Here is a 23,693-nt window from a genome sequence, read left to right on the forward strand (position 1 = left end):
ATACAGTTTTAATCTACACTTCTAAAATATAAACAGCAAAAATTGATGAAATTATAATAAATTAATTACATTATAATGAAACATTTTAATACAACACTCCAAGATTATTGGTTCAGCAGAGGTTAAACCATGTAAGAAGCTATTCAAAAACTTTATCTGATAGGCGGTTATAGGATATATTACCTAGCAATGCACATTGTTCTAAAAATTCAGAAACATTTAAAGACATACTATGCCATAAGGCGAGTCTCAATACATTTCAAAGGTTCATGTATTATCGAGAACATATTCTTTGATTACAATACAAACAAGTATAAAAATATACATATTTTTAAATCCTGTAAATTGTAATTATATAAGACAGACTTCTTAATAATGCAAATAACCAAAATATGAAATTCAGAAATAAATAATAGTTTAAAATATTAAGCATTAGTACTTTTGGAATCCTGCTAAAAGAAAAGTTAGTGCTAAATTAAAAGGTTAATTTTTTTATTTTATGAATGAATAAGTAAAGCTGGCACTAATATGTGAATCATTTGTTATAGTTGGGAAAAGAAGAAACAAGTACACCAAAATAAAAAAGCATAAATAAGAAAGTAATGAACCAAGAGCAGAAGTTAATCAAATAGAAATAGAATTAGTTCTTTGAGAAGATTATGAAGCTTACAAATCTCTGACAAGATTGCTTGGGGAAAGAAAGAACACATAATATTAAGACATAAAGGAGGGCATGTTCATCTAGGCAGCAGAAATTTAGAAATACAGCAGTATTAGGAACATCTTTATGCAAACAAATTTTAATTCTTCAGTGAAACAGAAAAGTCTCTACAAAAAAGTCAGTTACCCAAACTGACTCAAGAAGAACTAGGAAACTTCACTTGCTATATCATTTTGAAAAAATGCATCCACATTTAAATTATCCATATAAAAGTATTAGAATCAATTGCTTTTATAGTTGGATTCTACTACATAGTCAAGGAAAGAAATGTTTCAGAGAAGTGAAAAAGAGAAGACAAACACAAAATCCTAATTAATTTTCAAATGAATAAGTCTTGCCACTACATTCAAACAAAAAGCATAAGAATTAAAAACAAAGCATATTAATTTTACTTCAGAACAATGTGAAAACATGAACAAAATATAAATATTATTTTGTTTTCACATAGCTGTAAAGAAATACCTGATACTGGGTAATTTATAAAGAGGGGAGGCTTAACTGGCTCACAGTTTCTCAGACTGTGCAGGAGGCATGGCTAGGAGACCTCAGAAAACTCACAATTATGTGGGAGGGTTAAGGGAAATCAAGTGTGTCTTCACATGGTGGCAGGAAAGAGAGTCTAAAGGGTGACATGCTACACATTTTCAAGAAACTCGATCTTATGAGAACTTACTTACTATCATGAGAACATAAAGAGAAAGACTGATCCTATGATCCAATCACCTCCAAACAGGCCCTACTCCAAAATATGAGGGTTAAAATCAGCATGAGATTGGGGTGCAAACAGAGCCAAACCATATCAATGAGCAAACACATGTAAGGTTATACATCATAACCACATACACTAAATTTATTTCAAAGAGAAAAGAGCGGCTCAACTTAAGAAAATCTATTAATTTAATGCATCATACTAATATATTAAAGTAGGAAAAAATAGAATTACATCAATGAATACAGAGTAAGCATCAAGTAAAACATAATAGCTATTTATGATAAGACATAAAAGTACAAATAAAGGAAGTGTTCCTTACTTGAGAATACTCCCTTCAAAATCAGAAGAAAGACTAGGAGGCTCACTATTACCATTTGTCTTCAGCATTGTCCTCGAGATTTTTAACTTATAATATATGATAAATACTACTACTACTAATACTTTAATATGTAAGAATGGGAAAGAAAGAAGTAAAATATTCCCCATCTGTAGGTGGCATGATTGTCTACATGGATAACTTCAAAGAATATACAAATCATATATATTAATAAGAAAACTTAGAAAATTTTCTAGATATAGTATTAAGATGTCAAAGTTGAAATTACCTACCTACCTGTAAGAGAAAGCCACAGGATGGCCAATTACTTGAATGATAATTGAGGCTTTACTTCCATTGTGAGCTGTGTGATATTGAAGCATACATAATCCTCCCACAGTATCAGTGGGGGATTTGTTCAGGACTTCCATGGATAACAATTCTGTAGATTCTTAATTTCCTAGCATTAAATGGTATAGTATTTGCATATAACTAACTATCCAGCTCTTAAAGAAGGTAGCAGTTATTCACTGCAGTAGGCACCAAAAATAAGGCTATTCTGTTATCAAAGGAAATTCTCTGGGAGAGAAAACAGCTAAGGCCACATCTAAAGACGTACCATCAGGCCACTGGCTAATGTCAGATACTACACCCATGTCTGGAACACAACACTGTACCCATGAAGAAATTTAATGGGCAGAACAAAAAGTGTTACAAAATGATCCCTCAGGATGGTTACTAGAAAGCAACAAAACTCTTTTTCCCTGAGGCAATGCAATGAAAGATAGTTAAGCCTGTAAATAACTCCTCACATTTGAGACAGGTCTCAATATAGAAGTTATGTTCTTGAATCATTTAAGAAAAGAAATATTCTAGACTATAAAAAGTATTCCCAGGACCTGTGAACTTTGTGTCTGTAACAATCCAGGAAGCTACTCCATAACCTTACCTGTACTCAAACCTTACAGCATTGAGGGACATACCCTGTGAAGACTGGCAAATAGAATTTTTTCTTTGTTTGTTTTTGACACGGAGTCTTGCTCTGTCACTAGGCTGGAGGGCAGTGGCAAGATCTTGGCTCACTGCAACCTCTGCCTCCCAGTTCAAGTGATTCTCCTGCCTCAGCTTCCCAAGTAGCTGGTATAACAAGCATGTGCCATCAAGCCCAGCTAATATTTGTATTTTTAATTGAGATCGGGTTTTACCATGTTGGCCAGGATGGTCTCAATCTCCTGACCTCTGGATCGACCTCCCTTGGACTCCCAAAGTATTCAAATTAGAGGCATGAGCCACCATGGCTGGCAGGCAAATAGATTTTTATCAGATATAACCATACAGTGTAAGGAAATATTTACCAGTATTTATAGACAGCTACACCAAGTGAATTGAGGCTTTTCCCATATTATGAGTGTCCAGATTTTTAATTAATAAGGTCAGTTGGAACGTTTTGATTACCTGAAAGTCTGCGGAGTGATAATGGACCTACCTTTACAGCTAAAGTGACCCAGCAGCTTGCATTCAGCCTTAGGCATTACCTATCACCTTCACTGCCCCTGGGGTACTCAATCCTCAGGTAAAATAGAAAAAGCTAATCATGTTTTGAAAAGACATTAGCTAAGCCAAGTTAGGACACCTCAGAGACCCAGGTTCCACTTGTAGCCATAGTCTTTATACACGTAGGAATGACCCTTAAAAAACCTCCAAAACAATCCGTTTGAGAGGAGTTATGTGAGTTCATTTTTAGCTTAGGGTCTTCTGCTTAATAAAGAGATACATAGTTGACTCATAAGTTGACACATATTGTCAACTTAGGCCAGGTTAGAAAACCCCTCCAAGCATATGGACAAAAAGTGTTGCCCCCTCTTACAAGGCAATTAACTGACCTCTTATTCAATCATGAAACTTAGTCCTAGTAAACATTTTGAAAGAAGGATCACCTGAGAATCAATTATAACCAAAATAGAAGGGCCCCTATCAGGTGTTGTTCACTATCCCAGTCCTTTTAAACTTTAGGGCATACCTAGTTGGATACAATTGTCCAGGATAAAACCTTTTTCTTATAAGTTGCAGGCACAAATGGAGGACATTGTAACCTAAATCTAAAGTTTTGGAAGATCTCCACTACCTATTTCAAAGAATCAATAGTCACTCATCCAGAAGTGGCAACATGATGCTGCTGGTGGCAATACAGGGTATTCCTACTAGGGAAGACTGAGAAAAACACAGTTGAGCTCCTTAATTTTCTAGAAAAGGAAGGGTATCATTGTCAGTTTCCCAATTTTCTGGAAAGGAGGGTATTTCTCGGTTTTCCCACCTTTCTAAAATCTATCTTAGGACCCTTGACAGCTGTCTTCTTGTTACTAATTTACTTACTTGTTTGTTTAGCCTCATAGTAAGGTTTGTATCTTGTAGATTACAATATTTCCAGGTGAAAACAATGCTGGCATAAGGCTTTTGAGTTATCTTATATACTGACATGTAGAAGTATAGTGTTTTGTCTTTCACCACTTTAGCTCATGTATCCAGAGAAATTTACTTTTCTAGTGCTAGGCAAGGCCAATGCTCATGACTCAACAGGAAGCAGTTACAGTGCATGGACGTCCTCCCTCCTGCAACCCCCTTAAGATTATGGGAAGGTACATAACATCTGAGTGGAGAATGAAGTTGAAGGTGGGATGCCACTCGAGAGGTAGGGCTCACACACTATCCAGATTGAAGACTACCTAAAACAGGGCCTAGGTAGAAGAAGTTTTCAATCAGACATGTCCCCCAGTGTGCCATGTCAATTTACCATTACTAACACAACACCCAGGAGTTACCATCCTTCTATTGCAATGATCCAATGATTACCACCCCCTTCCCTATAAATTTCTGCCTTCATCAATCTATGCAATTAATAGTGAATATAAACTGGCTGCAAAATATCTCTGAGCTGCTCCTCTCTTGCTGTGGCATAGCCCTGTTCTGAAAGAGGAGTCACAGAGCTGTAACACTGCCAGAACTGTAAGTCTGTCTCATCAGCTAAGCTATTTTTTTCTACCTCTGGCTTGGCATTGAATTATTTTCTGGACAAAGCCAAAAACTCAGTGGGCTTAGCTCTGCTTGGGGCTTGCCTCTCCTGCATTGTGTCTACTATTCCATTCCAAGATTTTAGTAAACTACAAATTGAACGGATGAAGTGAATGCAATTACTTTAAATTCAAAAGTTAAAGGTCACCAAAACAATTCAATAATCAACATACAGTGTATTTTAATGCAATGTTTTCATAATCCAAAATAATGCAATAATCATAATAAAGTATTATATTTTTAAAAATTGAATATTATTCATTCTTTATTTATTTTTGTTCCTGCTTCAATATTCCTTAACATAGCATTAATATTGATACTGATCTTATCTTTCCATAAAATATTTTCTTCAACATTAATTTTTTATTTGTAATTATTTATCAATATAGCACTGAAATATTGATCTTAATTACTGAGCTTTTTAAATCAATAAATCTTAGTAGTTTTAGCCTTACAACAAAATTGAGTAGAAAGTACACTCTTTGCCTACAAGTACAAACTTCCCCTCTGTCCCCTACATCCACACAGTATCATTTAATATCTGCAATTTACATTATGGCTTACATTTACTGTTGCACATTCTTTGGCTTTTGACAAACATTTAATAAAATGTATCCAAATTTTTTGTATTATTTAGAATAGTTTCACTATTGTATACTTTAATAATCACCTGAGTTGTGCCTCTTTATTCCACTTTCCATTGTAAACCATTGCAACCACTAATCTTATTACTTCTTCCACAATTTTTTTCTAGGTTCACATGTATTTGAAATAACATCTGTAGCATTTTCCGATTGGTTTATTTCACTTGTAAATATATATTTAACTTCCTTCCATGTAATTTCATGACTTGAAAACTCATTTTTTTAGTGCTGCACAGTATTCCATAAATATTCCATAAACCACAGTTGATCCACTTAACTGCTATAGAACAACATGCATATGCAGATTTTGATGTAAACATGTTTTTAAGTCAGTTGAATAATTTCTAAGAAGCAAGACTGCTAGATGAGATTGAAAAAGTAGGTTTAGTTTCGTTAAAACAAAATAAGACAAAGCCAACCATTCATCTAAATTTGCTCTTATCAGTGTTTTAAATTTTTGCAATTTTATGTTTAATTTATTATCACATTCACAACTCACCAATAATATATGACATTTATCATCCTTTCATATGCTCATTGCCTTAGTCTTAACTATTGGGGAAGCAAAGGAAGAAGATACATGGGACTTGGAATTGGAGGCTGCAGTGAGCTATGATGGCACCACTGCACTACAGCATGGGGACAGAGATCCTGTCTCAAATAAATAAATAAAAGAATAAACAAAAGAAAAAAGAAGGAAGGAAGGGAGGAAAGAAAAGAAAGGGAAGAGAAGGGAAGAGTAGGGAAAAAGAAGAAGAAAGAAAGAGAAAGGGAGAAGGAAGAATTTGTCAGCAAAATAGTGACTCCTAAGGAGATTTTTCAGGTGTATTCCCTAGGATTCATTACATACGTATTTTTTTGTGTGTGTTTACTTGTTTTGTTTTGTTTTTGAGACAGGATTATTCTGTATCACCCAGTCCAGAGTGCAGTGGTGTGATCTTGGCTTAGAGCAAACTCCACCTCCCGGGTTTAAGGGTTTCTCCCAGTTCACCACTTGTAGCTGGGACCACTGGCCCACACCACTACTCCTAGCTAATTGTTTGAATTTTGGTAGAGACAGGGTTTCACTATTTTGCACAGGCTGGTCTGGAACTCCTGGCCTCAAGTTATCTGCCCCCACTTGGCCTCCCAAAGTGCTGAAATTACAGGTATGAGCCACCAAGCTGGGCCTACATAGAGAGATTTTATTTCTTTCTAAACAATACTTGATAACTCATGTTTTTTTGCAATTATCTCTCATCTTATTTTCCATATCAGTATGAAAATAGTGCAAAGATTTCTTAAAATTATTTTATGTTTCTTCTCCTGTTAAATTATTCTCTTGTTATTTATTCTTCCAGTGTGTGTGTGTATATATCAGTGTGTGTGTGTGTGTCTACTAGTGCATATGTTTCTTCATTTCTTTGCCTTCCTTGTTTAGGCATATGTAAGTGTAAGTATACAATAATATAATTAAACTGTTGGATATTTTACTTGATGCAAAACATCCAAAGCAGCACAATTTTTGAAAGTATATTTTGTATAGTTTTGACTAGCCACTAAAGAAAGCAGGATTGCAAGTAAACCTCTAGGTCTCACTAAGTATAAATATAATTATAACAATTCTATACATTTTTGAGTCTTAAACTATGTTGCATGTACTGTGCTCAGTACATTATTAATCTTATGATAATAATATCTAGTAGATACCATTGTTATATTCTCTTTGTTGATTCGGTAAATTTCAAAGTTTAAGCAATCTAACTTCACACAGTTATTAAGTGGTGAAGGTTAGATTTTTTCTTTCTTTGCCTAACTTTATATTGTACAAATCACCACAATTATTATAGTATCTTGTAGACATTAAGCTTTTGGTCAAATTATTTTTAACTGCTGCCCTAAAAAAAAAATAAGTAGCCTATTTGCACAGCAAGCAAAATGTTTCATGGTATTGTCCTCCCTGCCTGTGTCCACTACTTACATTCCCTGATCTTTGTGTAGGACTAAATAGTCCTAGTTCACTGATCACAAGAAAATGCAGATTATTCAACCAAGTTGATTTTTACTTGTAACACTGCATGTTTCTGCACATTCTCCCAGCAAATATTATTCTGTGTTTGTGTTTTTGCTTTTCTTTCCACTACACAGGTTTGGTTTTAATAAATCCATTCATCTGCACATGTATTATCTTTGCCTAGAAAATGTTTCTTAGTAGCATATGTAATAGATTAAAAATCATTTTCAACATTGTTTTTTTACAATGCCTTTATAAAAGTTAGTTTTCTCTGAGAACAAACTATTTATGAAGGGAAGATGTTTTGGTTTAAATCCTGATGTTTTCAGTAATAGACTTCTAAAACTTTGTACCTTTTAAATGCTTATAAATTAAGTTTCCCACTTTGCAAATTAGGCCTAAAAATTATACAAATGTTATAGGACTTCTAAAAGTACATGGTACAAAATACATGTAGATATTTTATCAAAGAGATTGATCCTTATTATTATTTAGAAAATGACATTATGTGTATCCTCTTTTAAAAAGACAGTGAAGCATTCTGTCATACATCTTGTGACATCAAACATAATGTATTATTTACATTTCTATTTTTCCTGTGTTGTAATATCCCTAGATTTTTACTAATTATTTTTATTAGTTATCAATTAAGTATAATATACTACTCAATTACATATATTAATAAATACATTCCCTTAAGTAAATATCAATTGATACATAGGGAAAAATTATCTGTTCAAAATTGAAAAAGAGTAAAGCATAATGTAGACAGAGCCCTGGTCAAATTCATGTTTTTCTGCTAAGAATGTGACAAAAATAATGTGAGAATAAAATGCTACATTGGGTTTTGGTAACAAAGAAGCTAATAATGCCAATAGATTTGTAACTATAATTTAAGAAACATTTTTCTAAAATATACATAAACATATACAAATGTCTTTACATTCAGAGCATGCTTTTACTGTTAGGTTATTCATCAGAAAAGAAAACGTTGGAAATATAAATTAGGATATTTATGCAGACACATTCAGCTCTAGATTGTTATGGTATAGTTTATGAACTAAATAATTCATAAGTGTGAGTATAGAATGTATAGCTTTAATTTGTTACAATTAATATAAAACACTTAAAAAGGGGTTTTGAGAAAGCATCTTGTAAAGAATTGTTCTTTCGCATTCTGATATGCACAGTTAATAGACAAACCCAGGAAATAAGTTTGGATTGCATTATGTAAATATTTCAATGTATTTTCTTATGTTACATTTTATTTTGCAATAAAATTCATATAATGGAATAATTTTACCATGGACAATATAATTGTTCAGCTAATAAAATATTTTTTTCAGGAATATAAATGTTGTTTATTTTACTAGAGCTCTGTTAACTAAGGATGTTATTTATTATACATAAATTGAGGATAGGGAAATTGCCTAAGTGTGTATATTGTTTTTGTTAATTTTGGAAGTTTGGGTCAAATTTAGAGGCAAAACTGGCTGGGCTTCTGAGTTGGATGGGGGTTTGGGGAAATTTTCTGTCTAGCTAAAGGATCATAAATCCACCAATCAGCACTCAGTGTCTAGCTAAAGGTTTGTAAAAGCACCAATCAGCACTCTGTAAAAATGGAACATCAGCTCTCTGTGAAATGGACTAAGAAGCTCTCTATAAAATGGACCAATCAGCTCTCTGAGAAATGGACCAATCAGCAGGATGTGGGTGGGGCCAAATAAGGGAATAAAAGCTAGCCACCGGGGCCAGTAGCAGCAACCCACTTAGGTCACCTTCCACACTGTGGAAGCTTTGTTCTTTTGCTCTTTGCAATAAATCTCACTGCTGCTCACTCTTTGGGTCTGCACTACTTTTATGAACTGTAACACTCACTGTGAAGGTCTTCAGCTTCACTCCTGAAGCCAGTGACATCACAAACCGATCGGCAGGAGCAAACAACTCTGGACACACCACTTTAAGAACTGTAACACTCACTGTGAAGATCTGTGGCTTCACTCCTGAAGACAGTGAGACAACAAACCTACCAGAAGGAAGAAACTCCAGCCACATCTGAACATCTGAAGGAACAAACTCTGGACACACCAACTTTAAGAACTGTAACACTCACTGCAAGGGTCTGTGGCTTCATTTTTGAAGTCAATGAGACCAAGACCCACCAGAACGAACCAATTCCAGACACATTTTGGCGACCACAAAGGGTTAACCACCAAGAGGTGAGTATTATCAGACCCCTTTCTCTTGCTATTCTGTCCTATTTTTCCTTAGAATTTGGGGTTAAATACCGGACACCTGTTGGCCAGTTAAAAGTGACTAGCATGGCTGCTAGACTAAAGACTTGAGTGTCAGGCTTTCTGGGAAAGAGATCTCTAACAACCACTGACTCTTTGGAGTTGGGAGCGTTGGTTTGCCTGAAACCAGCTTCCTCCTTTCCTGTACTTCTGGGCTGAGCAGAGAGTCAACAGAGAGGAAAGCCATTCAACTCCAGAGTCCCAACAACAAGTTCGGTGACCCTGCAGCCATGAACAGAGCTCTCAAAGTCATGTCACCCAAGTGAGACTCACCCATCTATCCTATCTGTCCTGACTCTTGCCTCCTGGGTCCTAATGTTGGTCAGACAAACCCTGCCGCCTCTCCTCTCCGAGGCTAGTCCCATTTCTAAAAACCACTCCCTGTCTCTGGTGCTTTTCTAGTTTCTCCTGTAAGAGTTATTTCTAGTATAAACTTCAGGACTCTGCTACCTTCTTTAGGCACTTGTGCTCACCAATCAGACAGACATAATTTTTGCCCAATGCCCCATCATATGGGGGACTATCTGGAATTTTAGGATCCCTCCTCAGAAAAAAAGGGCCTAACAAAAGCTATTCCTGAAGCTAGGATATGGAGACCCTCAGAAATTGTATCCTTCCTACTCATATAAATGAGGACAAAAAGGCATCACTCTGCCAACTGTGGAGATCCCTCCATCCCTGAGGGTGTGGCCCTCCACTTCATTTTTGGGGCATAACATCTTTATAGGACATGGGTGAGGTCCCAGTAATAACAGGAGAATGCTTAGAACTCTAACAGTTTTTGAGAATGTGTCAGTAAAGGCCACTAAATCCGACCTCCCTTTGTCCTACTTGTGGTCTAGGATGAAAACTAGTGTTTCTGCTGCTGCATCGGTGAGTGCAACTGTTCTGATTATCAGGGTCCAGGGACTGTTGTGGGTTCTTGGGCAGGGGGAGAAACAAACCAACCAAAACCTCAGGTGGTTTTGTCTTTCAGATTGGAAACACTCAGGAATCAACAGCCTCACCCTTGAAACACATCCAAGCTATTGGGACCAATTTGACCTGAAAGCACTGAAAAAGAGTGGCTCATTTTTTTTTTTCACTACAGTCTGGCTCCAATATTCTCTCTCTGATGGGGAAAAATGGCCACCTGAGGGAAGTATAAATTACAATACTATCCTGCAGCTTGACCTTTTCTATAAGAGGGAAGGCGAATGGAGTGAAATACCTTATGTCCAAGCTTTCTTTTCATTGAAGGAGAATACACAACAATGCAAAACTTGCAATTTACATCCCGCAGGAGGTCCTTTTGGCTTACCCCCATATCCTTCCCTCCCTATAGCTCCCCTTCATATTAATGATAAGCCTCCTTTAATCTACCCACCCAGAAGGAAAAAAAAATCAAGGAAATTGCCAAAGGACTACAACCCCCCTGCCGGGCTGTCAGTTATGTCCCATTTAAGCTTCAGGGGGAGGAGAATTTGGCCCAACCCAGGTGCATATCCCTTTCTTCTTCTCTGATTTAAAGCAGATCAAGGCAGACCTGGGGAAGTTTTCAGATGATACTGATAGGGACATAGATGCCCTACAGGGTCTAGGGTAAACATTTGATCTCAGTTGGAGAGATGTCATGTTATTGTTAGATCAAACCCTGGTCTTTAATGAAAAGAATGTGGCTTTAGTGGCAGCCCCAGAGTTTGGAGATACCTGGTATCTTAGTCAAGTAAATGATAGAATGACAGCCAAATAAAGGGACAAATTCCCTTCTGGTCACCAAGCCATCCCCTGTATGGATCCCCACTGGTTCCTCAACTCAGATCATGGGGACTGGAGTCATAAACATCTGTGGACCTGCGTTCTAGAAGGACTAAGGAGAAATAGGAAAAAGCCCAAGAATTATTCAATGATGTCCATCATAACTCAGGGAAAGGAAAAAAAATTATTCTGCCTTCCTTGAGCAGCTATAAGAGGCTTTAAGAAAATATATTCCCCTGTCACCTGACTCACTCGAGGGTCAATTGATCCTAAAAGATAAGTTTATTACCCTATCGGCCACAGATATCAGGAGAAAGCTCCAAAAGTGAGCCTTCGGCCCTGAACAAAATCTAGAGGCATTATTAAACTTGGCAACCTCGGTGTTCTATTACAGGAAACAAGAGGAGCAGGCCCAAAAGGAAAAGCAAGATCAGAGAGAGGTTGCAGCCATAGTTATGGCCCTCAGACAAACAAACCTGGTGTTTGAGAGAGGGACAGAAAATGGAGGAGGCCAATCACCTAGTAGGGCTTGTTATCAGTGTGGTTTACAAGGACACTTTAAAAAAAGATTGTCCAATGAGAAACAAGCTGCCTCCTCACCCAGGTCCGCAATGCCAAGGCAATGACTGGAAAGCACACTGCCCCAGAGTGCAATGGTTCTCTAGGCTAGAAGCCCCCAACCAGACGATCCGACAACAGGACTGAAGATACCTGGGGCAAGGGCCAGCTCATGTCATCACCCTCACTGAGGCGGGGATACTTTTAAAAATTGAGGGCCAGGAAATTGACTTCCTCCTGGACACTGGAGCAGCCTTCTCAGTGTTAATCTCCTGTCCTGGATGACTGTCCTCAAAGTCTGTTACCATCCGAGGAATCCTGGGACAGCCTGTAACCAGTATTTTCTCCCACCTCCTCAGTCTCAGTAATTGGGAGACTTTGCTCTTTTCACATGCCTTTCTTGTTATGCCTGAAAATCCCCACCCTTATTAGGGAAGGATATATTATCAAAAGCTGGAGCTATTATCTACATGAGTATGGGGAACAAGTTACCCATTTGTTTCCTCCTGCTTGGGGAGGGAATAAACCCTGAAGTCTGGGCATTGGAAGGACAATTTGGAAGGGCAAAAAATGCCTGCCCAGTCCAAATCAGGCTAAAAGATCCCACCACTTTTCCTTATCAAAGGCAATATCCCTTAAGGCCTGAAGCTCATAAAGGATTGCAGGATATTGTTAAACATTTAAAAGCTCAAGGGTTAGTAAGGAAATGCAGCAGTCCCTGCAATATCCCAATTCTAGGAATACAAAAACTGAATGGCCAGTGGAGACTAGTACAAGATCTTAGACTCATCAATGAGGCAGTAATTCCTCTATATCCAGTTGTACCCAACCCCTGTACCCTGCTCCCTCAAACACCAGATGAAGTTCACTGTTATGGGCCTTCTTTATTCTCCTGCACTCTGACTTCCAGTTTCTCTTTGCCTTTGATGATCCCACAGATCACACATCTCAATTTACATGGATGGACTTGCCCCAAGGGTTTAGAGATAGCCCTGTTTGGTCTATCTGTTTGGTCAGGCACTGACCAAAGTTCTAGGCCACTTCTCAAGTCCAGGCATTCTGGTCCTTCAGTATGTGAATGGTTTACTTTTGGCTACCAGTTTGCAATCTTCATGCCACCAGGCTACTCTAGATCTCTTGAACTTTCTAGCTAATCAAGAGTACAAAGTGTCTAGGTTGATGGCCCAGCTTTGCCCACAGCTAGTCAAATATCTAGACCTTATCCTAGATAGAAGGACCAGAGTCCTCAGCAAGGAATGAATACAGCTTATATTGGCTTACCCTCACCATAAGACACTACAACTGTTGTAGGGGTTCCTTGGAATCACTGCCTTTTGCCAACTATGGATCCCCAGTTACAGCAAGATAGCCAGGTCCCTCTATATTCTAATGAAGGAGAACCAGAGGGCAAATACTCATTTAGTAGAATGGGAACCAGAGACAGAAACAGCCTTCAAAATCTTAAAGCAGGCCCTAGTACAAGCTCCAGCTTTAAGCCTTCCTACAGGACAAAGCTTCTCTTTATACATCACAGAGAGAGCAGGGATAGCCCTTGGAGTCCTTATTCGGACTCTTGGGACAACCCCACAACCAGTGGCATATCCAAGTAAAGAAATTGATGTAGTATCAAAAGGCTGGCCTTACTGTTTATGGGTAGTTGCGGTAGTGGCCGTCTTAGTGTCAGAGACTATCAAAATAATACAAGGAAAGGATCTCGCTGTCTGGACTACTCATGATGTAAATGGCTTACTAGGTGCCAAAGGAAGTTTATGGCTATCAGAAAACCTCCTGCTTAGATACCAGGTGCTACTTCTTGAGGGACTGATGCTTCAAATACACATGTGTATGGTCCGCAACCCTGCCATTTTTCTCCCAGAGGATGGGGCACCAATTGAGCAAGACTGCCAACAAATTATAGTGCAGAATTATGCTGTCCGAGATGATCTCTTAGAAGTCCCCTTAGCTAATTGTGACCTTAACCCATATACTGCTGGAAGTTCATTTGTGGAGATTGGAATACAAAGGGCAGGTTATGCCCTAGTTAGTGATGTGACCATACTTGAAAGTAAGTCTCTTCCACCAGGGACCAGCGCCCAGTTAGCAGCACTAGTGGCACTTACCCAAGCCTTAGAACTGAGAAAGGGAAAAAGAATAAATGTGTATACAGATATGCTCCCCTTTCCCTGCTTCCTCGCTAAGGGTGGTACATCTGGGTTTCTAAGCTTTTTAGCTGGGTACACTGCTAGCCTCGACTGTTCCTTCAGCTCGTGGTGACACAGGGTCACGAACAGGTGGTTTCTTAGAAAATCAGGGAAATGAAGAAAAAAGATCTTAATTTTAATCAGAGAAGACATGTTTGTATTTCAGGAGAAAGAATAGAGGAAATGTGGTATTTCAGACCATTTATCTGAGGCTTTTTTTCACAAATGTTAAGAAATGTTATAATTGTTAGTATGAGTGAACTTATGTATATGAATATAACAGCATGTCTGAAAGTGTTGGATATCCATTTGTCCTACTGAAAAACATCCTTATTTTCTGTTTCTTTGCACAGATTAGTTTGTTCACAGGAATACAAAGACCTCAGAATTTTTGGATATTGTCTATAAAAGAGGACGGGTTTTCAATGTGTGGGTACTGAATTATGGGAGGAAACAGTAGGGAGAGAACTCCTTAGTGCTATTAAGAAACTCACTTTTGTTAAACTCATTCTTCCAGTTTCTGTCGGACATGTTCCATGTGTGGGCAGGTTGTGGGAGATGGAGCTGGGGTACCATTTTTTCATGGGCATTTTTTTGATAAAGCAGTTTTTCTCTGTGAATGTGGTCATAATTCAACTATATAGGCAATATACTTAACCACTGTGATTAAAAACTTGTACTTTTACTCATCACATGTCAAATTTGTGATTTGCTTGACAGGAATTATGAAATTTTGACATAAATTGCATTACTTTAGTGTATGAGAAAGTCTGGGGCCATAAATAATCTCCATTTAAATTTATCTCTGTAAAGCATTTAATTATCTCCTTCCCTGTATGACAGTATTTGAAACATGTTTCATCTATCTCTGACACCTTAAATAATTTAAACAGAATAAGCGGGTGTAATTGAGATAAATGGTGATAGATAGCTTAAAAGGGAGACAAAATAAATGCTTTTAAGTTATTCTATTAACTTGGCACACTGACTTAGTCTTATAATCCCACCAATTTGGAAGAGGAGGTGTGAGAATGACTTGAAGTCAGAAGTTGGAGGCCATACTGTCTAATATAATTAGCTCCATTAATCTATTGTCCTTTTTCACCAGGGGTCAGTTTAGTGGAAGGCATTTTTCCACAGACAAGAGGTGGGTTGGGGGAGAAGGTGGCGAGGTGGACAGTTCCAGGAGGAGTAGCGGGTAGGGAGGGGCTTTGGGTCAGAGCAGTGTGACAGGGGGCAGTGGTGGGGCAGCGGGGCTGCCAGGGCGATAGGGCAAGCCAGTGGGGAATAGGGAGGATAGATTCTGGATGAAACTGTTCCTCCTCAGGTCACACTCAGGCATTACATTCTTCTAAGAAAAGCACCACCTAGAACCTCAAATGCGCAGTTCACAGTAGGGTTCCTACTCCTGTGAGAATCCAAAGCCTTGGCTGATGTGATGGGAGGTGGGGCTCAGGCAGTGCAAGTGGTTCACCACCTGTTCTGCAGCTGGTTTCCTGACAGGCCATAGACAGGTGCAGGCTGGATACTAGGGTATGGGGATCCCTGATCTATTGTATATTTCAAATCACTGAAATATTGTCAAAAGTTAAAAGTGTTCTTCCCCAAGAAAGCATGTATTTTAATTAGCTTGATTTAAACATTTATTAAAATATCAAGCTGGCCGTAGTAGTTCACACTTGAAATCTCATCATTTTGGTAGCACCAGGCCAGAAGACGGCTTGAGCCCAAATGTTCGAGAGCAGCTTGGGTACCATGGGGAAACCTGTGTCTATTAAAGAAACACAAAAAATTGGCTACTAGCTCTGGTAGCGAGTGCCTTAAATATTTGGGAAGCTGAGATGTGAGAGGATCACTTGTGGATCAGTAAGGAGGCTGCAGTGAGCAGTGCACTTTGGCAACAGGAAATTTCCATCTCAAGAAGAAAGATACACAAAACATCACATTGTATAGTATAAATATATAGTTTTCAAATAAAATTATTTAAATGGGGCATCCTGTGTATTGGAGCTTAAGAACATCACACTAGCTTTTCTCATCTCATTTTTACAAACAAGTTTTTGTCAGGTATGTACTAAAATGCAGCATTTGTTCATGAAGCTACTGCCCCTTTCACTCTGCATGTTACAAATTTTACGTATTTAAAGTAAGAAATACTAAAAAGATGTCAGCCTCTGTAAGGGAATTTCACTTGAGTTTTCAACACACTATGTAATAAAATTTTATCTTTTTGTCTTATTTGTTGTTATCTAAATATAGATTCATTTTTTATTTTATTTATTTATTTATTTATGTTTACTGTTTACAGCAAAATGGTGGAAGCAGATCAGCCTGCCAAGCTTTTCATTGGTGGCCTCCATTTAGAAACCAATGAAAAGATACTTAAAGCGGTATTTGGGAAATATGATCCCATATTGGAAGGCAACTGTTTTACATATATATGTGTGTGTGTGTGTATTTATGTGTGTGTGTGTATACATATATCTTGGTTATATACAGATTTTCCAAAGTAAATATATACTCAACATATTTACTGAATACATAAATTAAAATATGTATTTGTTTTTAAACTGTTATTTTCAAGTTTTTCTTTGTTATTGGGAAAATTCTCATGGCAGCAGGTGAAGGGTCTGTGGTAAAGGTCACCTACTACTGAGAAAGGAAAATGAGCAAAACTAAATGTGTTGTGGAGGTTGGGAACAATTTGGAATGAAATAGGCTTAATATAGAGGTGACTTAGTATTAAGAATCACAGTAATGATGTGAAATGCATTTTTTTTGGTTCGTTAGTACTATGGTTAGTCCGTGATATAAATGTAAAATATTTTCATATATTTTAGCTCTTCCGATAAATGATTGGGCAACCAGCAAGTTCAGAGGCTTTATATTTATTTTGAGAACCTCCTAATGCTAAGAATGCTGTTGAAGATGTGAATGGGAATTTAAGAGTCCCTTATTAATAATATCCTTACTGTTCTTCACTTAACAGCATTTCAAGGTCTTTTTAGAATTACTGAACTTTTGAAGGCAGCATGTCATATGCTCTGAAATGTTTTAGCCATCCTCTTCTCTTTGCCTTATAAATGCAAGTGTAGTTGGAAGGATACTGGAAAAAATGTTACATAAATTAATACTTGGAAATCCTATTTGTTTGTTAGTATTTCGATCCAAGGGCAAATAGATTTTAAAGCTTTCAAGCAGCTTTAAAACTTAGAAGAAACCCTCACAAAAATGACAGAAATAAGACAGCATTTATTAAATACTATTAATGGAATTACTTCCAATTCATGGAAATACTTCTATAGCATAGACAATCTATGGATAGACAGCTAGACAGACTTATAAGATGGAAATCTTCTGTAAAGAGACATTTAGACAGACTCACAAACAGGAAAGATTCTTTCCCATTTTCTGAAAATATATTCTTGAGAAAGTATATTTAAATAAAGCCTTTACATTTAAGGAAGTGTTAAGTACTTGAATGTAGAAAATAATATGAGAACATTGAAGTTGGGCAACAGAACTACTAATTGGCATTTTTGCCTCACCCTTGCTCTTTTTCTCATAAAAAGGTTTTTACCCTGTCACCAGAGTGATTTATGTAACATGAATACCTAATTACTAATTTTCCCAGTGTGTTTGTGGACTTATTTTGATAGAACCTATGGTCTCTTTGTTTTATTGCATCTTAAATTCTAGGGATTGTGTGTTTATTACCATTTTAAACTTTTGCATAATTCTATTACCTACTGAATTTATTTATATTACTATCAAAATCATTGCATTCTTTACACTTTGGAGTTTTTGGTTTTATAACATCATCCCAATCTGTTTTTAGTCCCTGTTACTCTTTATGCTATCAGCACTTCTAGTCCCTTCTTCTCTAGCTTGTTTTAGTAATGTATCTCTGAAATCTCTCCCAGAAAGCGGCTAGAACAAATACTACCAAAAGCCTAAATGAGAAGAATGGCAATCACTGTGCCTTCTTTCACTTCCTTTAGTGATTTCTGTAATTATTCTCTCAAAGTAGGCTGGAGACAGACCTCTATGAGCCAATCATAGAGAGATAGCACTCCCCAAGACATTTTCCCTGACTTCCTCCAGCAAAATTTCCTGCAGTCTCTGTTTAGAAGGAAGCAGAGAGTCAGAATACATACAAGCCTAAATGAGAAGAAAAGCACTTCCCACACTCACTTCCCTGGCATGCTCTAATAGCAAATTTCTGCCAACCCTTGCTGGTCTCTGAAATCCTGAGTGGAAGAGATAGCACTCCCCTTCTGTCACCAAACATAGCATGCTTGCTTCACAGGCTTGTTCCAGTAACAAATCCCACCAGCTATTCTCCCTGGACAGATTTTTGGTAAAGTATAAATGTAACAGTGTACACCTCTCAGGCCTTCTTGCCTTCTTCTCTGCCTTGCCACAGAAAGAAATCTGACTTGCAGTTTCTTTCTGAAAGAAACTTGTGTGACTTTGGCAACGCAGAATGAGAAAACAGGCACTCTGCACTACCTTTTCCCTGGCTTACTCTGGTGAAAAATCAAGGTCTGTAGTCCCTGCCTGGAAGTAGTTTCTGCATACATCATCTGTCACAGATTTTACACATGTACCTAAGAGACTTGTCTTAAATTATCTACTTCTGGAAGTGAATGAGACTCTGTATTCTGAATATCCTATATTACAGAGAACAAGATTGTCAACGTTGTAAATGCTCAGTGGCTAACTGTCCAGATTCAGAGTGAGCATAATGAATGACTGTAGAGGTGTCAGTCCTGGACACTATTCTTGGCATAAGGCAAAACTAGTTGGAGATAAACTCTGAATCTAAGCTTCTTCATAAGTAATGTACATCGAATCCCAAAACCTTTTAGCTGCATATCATGGGGCTGGTTACTATTTTGCCTATGTCAAAGAAATAGTTTGATTTCCCACATCATATAATCCAGGGGGTCATAAGAAGGAAGACAGTGAGCTGGACAATCATAGAATTGAGAATCACCTGGAATCTCTGGTTTCAGTGATATGGAAATGAAATTTCCTACATAGGTTGAGTTAAGGAAAACAGAGAAAGATGGTTGTCTTCATCAACTTGCAGAAACCAACTCATAGTCAAGACAAATGGGACTGGTGGTAGTGAGTACTGGAGAGCAGGGTGGTGAGGGAATGCAGTGCAGAAAAAAATATGTTCTGAGGTAATGAACAAAAGAAATCCACAGAATTGGACTCTGACAAAATGAAAGTACATAATGTCCTTGACAGGGAAATCAAAACAAAAAGCACTTAACATAAGTCAGTAGGGCAATGCATTTAAAAACTGAGAAGTTTAACAAAGAAGTAGAAAATATTTCAAGGTATCAAACAGAAATCAAAGAAGTGAAAAATATAGGAACCTGAGTCAAAAATTAGATACAGGGGCCGAACAGTAAACTGGATCAAGTAGAACAAAGGATAAGCACAATTAAGCCAAGTCTTTGAAAATAATCAAACTGGAGGATAAAAATGAAAGAGAAAAATAAGGAATCATGAAGATAGCCTAAGGCACTATGGAACATTAGGAAGCAGAATGATAACATATGGAGTGCTATAAGGAGAAGACAAACATGAAAGAAGAGAAAAATAATTGACATATATTTTTAAACAAATAAATAAAAGGGTGGGTGCAATGGGTCGCACCTGTAATCCCAGTACTTTGGGAGGCTGAGGTGGGAGCATCACCTGAGGTCAGGAGTTTGAGACCAGCCTGGCCAATAGGCAAAACCCCATCTCTAGTAAAAATACAAAAAATTACCCAGGCTTGGTGGTGGTGGCCTGCAATCCCAGCTACTTGGGAGACTGAGAGTGGAGAATCACTTGAACCCCTAAGGCAGAGGTGGCAGTGGGCTGAAATTGCTCCACTGCACTCCAGCATGGGTGACAGATCAAGACTCCATCTCAAGAAATAAATAAATAGATAATAAAATAAAAACAACAACAAAAGGATAAAGATGGCTGCTTGAGTCACTTAAGACTCATCTCCTCCACAAAGAAGGTCCAAAATAGCAAACAGATAACTATGCATTGAATTGAACATCCTTGGAAGAATGCTGGAATTCAGTAGGAAAGTGACTGTGACTCTCTGAGACATGAAAACTGGGGTTGGCAGCAGTATAGAGATGGATCAAAGCAGTCAGCTGAAATTGGCTCAAAACCAAAAGGAATTCTCTACTGTGGGAGAAAGAAAGACCACATTTACAATCTTAGATGCAGAGAATCCCCTTTGCCCTATGAGGACAGATCCTAAGCCTAATTCAGAGACCTGCCTGACATCCACACAACTATATTGTCCCAGAAAGGGAACTCACGCAAGACTCCATGTGTGCAGAGGCTCACAATGCTGGTGCATGGCCCAATATTGAGGGTGACATTGGGAAAAGGCTGACAGGCTTTTGTCCAGGGGTCCAATATCTCCTGCATCTCCATATCCTGGGTCCTTGCTGACATGCCCTCTTGTACACCCAGAGTCCTCAGTGTCACAACTTCAGCTGGATGAAGCAATATGGCTGGGTCCATGGTGCAGCATCCTATATCTCAGGGAATAGGCATTTCAGCATATTTGAAAGGCTGCCTCAAAACAGAGGGGACAAAAATGTGTGACCCATAAAGCATGGGAAACACCTGCCTGAAGATGCTGCCACTGAGGCACCAACTCCTCCCAGCCCTTCAGCAACAAGACAACAACACACCAATGAGTGTCATATCAGGACCCACAACCCAGAAGCTAAGCTGCTACTGCCACTATAGCCACACACTTGTACAACATGGGGGACCAAAGACTGGCCCACCTAGCCCACAGCCACCACAGTGGGGCCCTTCCATGCTCCCTGGGACCCCTAGGACTGACCTTCCCAATGCAGTGCCATAGCTGGTGTCTCCTGATGCTACCCAGGAGCCTGAGTACAAGCCTTCCCAGCACAGTCTCACCAGAGGCTCTTAAAACAATTACAACCTAAGCCATTAAGGCACCCTCATACAATTCTGATATTGTGTGTAGCTAAATAAATAATATGAAGACCATACTATGCTACTTACCCAGAACCAAAGTCAAAGTACTCTGCCCAATCGACATTATAGATGCATGAAAAGGGAATAGTTTTGTACCAGTGCTTTCTTTTAAATTTCATATAATTTTCTCACATGGATATGCAGATTAACAGCCAGCAGAAGACCTGCATGAACTACCCTTTTTTGCCTGTCTGGGGTTATCTTTTTGTGTGGGTCCTCTACCTTTTCTGGCATTTTGCTCTACAAATTTTAGCTTTCTTGTATAGTTGAACTCTGATTTTAGTCTTCTCAATCAAGTCATACCCACTAACTTGTAGCCTGGTGATAATCAGGGTTCATCCGTACACTGTCTTGGTTCATCTTTTCTGAGAAATTATTGTTTTGTGCTGACTGTAAGTGAACGTAGAAAAATCTTTGTTTCATATTTCTGTCTAGTTTTATACTTATTTAACCTAGGAGGGTAAATATGGTCCCCATTACCCCATTACAGTTAGTGGCATAACAGGGGTCTTGGAAGGCTTTCAGAAGTTATTTTTGAAGACACAATGCAAATTCTATTTGCATAATGAACTTAGATAAAATACAGCCAAGAAAATAATGTTAGCAAAAATCAGAAACTACAGAAATATTTTTAGTGAGTTATTATGCTCAGACTTAAAAGAATCAAAAAAACAGACCAAAGGGTAAAATACACATATTCTAACTTTAATCTGGGATACTAAAGTTATTCAGACAGTTATGCAAATAAAATTCAAATGCAGTTGAAACATTTGTATAAGCTCATCTATATACTACTTTCTGTGTCAAAAGAATAAATACAGATGAAAATTTCGGAAATAACATAAAAACTGGCTTATTATATTTAAAAAAAATCCCACATTTATTTTATTGTATTTTACCTTTTTGAAATAGAGTCTGGTTCTCTGGCCCACGCTGGAGTGCAATGGTGCAATCTTGGCTTTCTGCAACCTCTTCATCCTGGAGGCAGTTTTTCTGCCCGCTGCGTAGCTGGGACTACAGGCATATGTCACCAGACCTGGCAAAGTTTTTTATATTTTTAGTAAAGATGAGCTTTCACCATGTTGGCCAGGCTGGTCTCATTTGAGATACACCTGCCTCAGCCTCCCAAAGTGCTGGTATTACAGGCATGCCTGGTGAAAAAAAAATTCCACATTTTAAAATAAAATAGAATACAGATTATTGTGGACATTACCATTTTTATATCGGTCACTTGAAAAATGGAAATTTATTGTGAATTTATTTTCCATTTGAAAAAAAGTAGTTTAACAAACTAGGACATGAATTCCATTCTCTCAGCCCCTGTGGTAACAAAGCTTTTTTTTTTCCAGCTGCATTTGCTAAATATATTATGAATGGCATGAGAGTACTAGCTAGGAAAGTAGATTATAAAGATAAATGCAAGAAGCATTACATTATTTCCCCAACCAGGTGCAAATGTGGCATTATGTTTATTATATCCATAAACACCAGGACACCAGCTGCTCTCTACTCTCAGAGGGCATGATATTTCTTCTTCTTCTGGCACCAGCCACCACCTCCAAAGGAAAGAAACTCTCACAAGCCTGAATTAAACAGGGGGAGCTTTCACCAGTGCTGCAGATAAAACAGTAGGACCTGATAGCTTTCTGCTGACAGTGTGGTTCCATAAAAAAAAAAAAAAAAAAAAAAAAACAGAAAAAAACTAAAGTATAAAAGACATGACATGAAACTCAGACATTAAAAAGAATTCTTTGGATATTAAAAATTATAGTTTTCTGATATTTTATAACAGTTATATCTATTTCCTCTGGCAGTGTTTCACTCAGTGGGAGTGAAAACAAAGAGACTTAAGTCCCTAGACAGACTGAATAATATATGGCTTACTCTCTTCCATTAGCACTTTTGTACAATGAAATAATACAAAAGGAAATTGTGTTATTGCATTGTACAACATGCAATGTACAAAATGTGTTCTACAAAATTGTGTTGTTGCATTGTACAAAATGTACAATGTGTTAGCTTATGTTAAAATCAGAAACACCATTCGAATGCCATAAAAATATGAGATGTATATTATTCTTTATTTTATGGGTTTTATTATATTCTATCAATTGTGAGATTAGACTTTTTTTCCTCTTAATAAAAATATAATACTACACCTTCAAAAAAACCCTGAGAAGTGCTATCCTGAGCATCTTGATTTCAACATTCTTGGATACTGGCCACAAATTACTAAGTTACTGTTTGATACTGGAAAAAAAAAAAAACATCCGAACACATATCCCACTAAGATATGGAAGTACATCATTCCGAGATTTACAAATTTTAATATGATGATTGCCTAAAGGGGATTCAAAATCTTGTGGCAATTTTTTCTTCCTTCACACAAACTCACTTTAACACTTTG

At 37.6% G+C, this 23,693-nt stretch overlaps 1 pseudogene; it reads right to left on the minus strand.

Annotated features, from left to right (window-relative positions):
- Window positions 1-20,794, minus strand: part of LOC134729850 (zinc finger protein 736-like) — a 62,390-nt pseudogene extending 41,596 nt beyond the window's left edge.
- Between the last annotated feature and the right edge of the window lie 2,899 nt (window positions 20,795-23,693).

This window comes from Pan paniscus, chromosome Y, assembly GCF_029289425.2.
Source record: "Pan paniscus chromosome Y, NHGRI_mPanPan1-v2.0_pri, whole genome shotgun sequence".
Classification (NCBI taxonomy): Eukaryota; Metazoa; Chordata; class Mammalia; order Primates; family Hominidae; genus Pan; species Pan paniscus.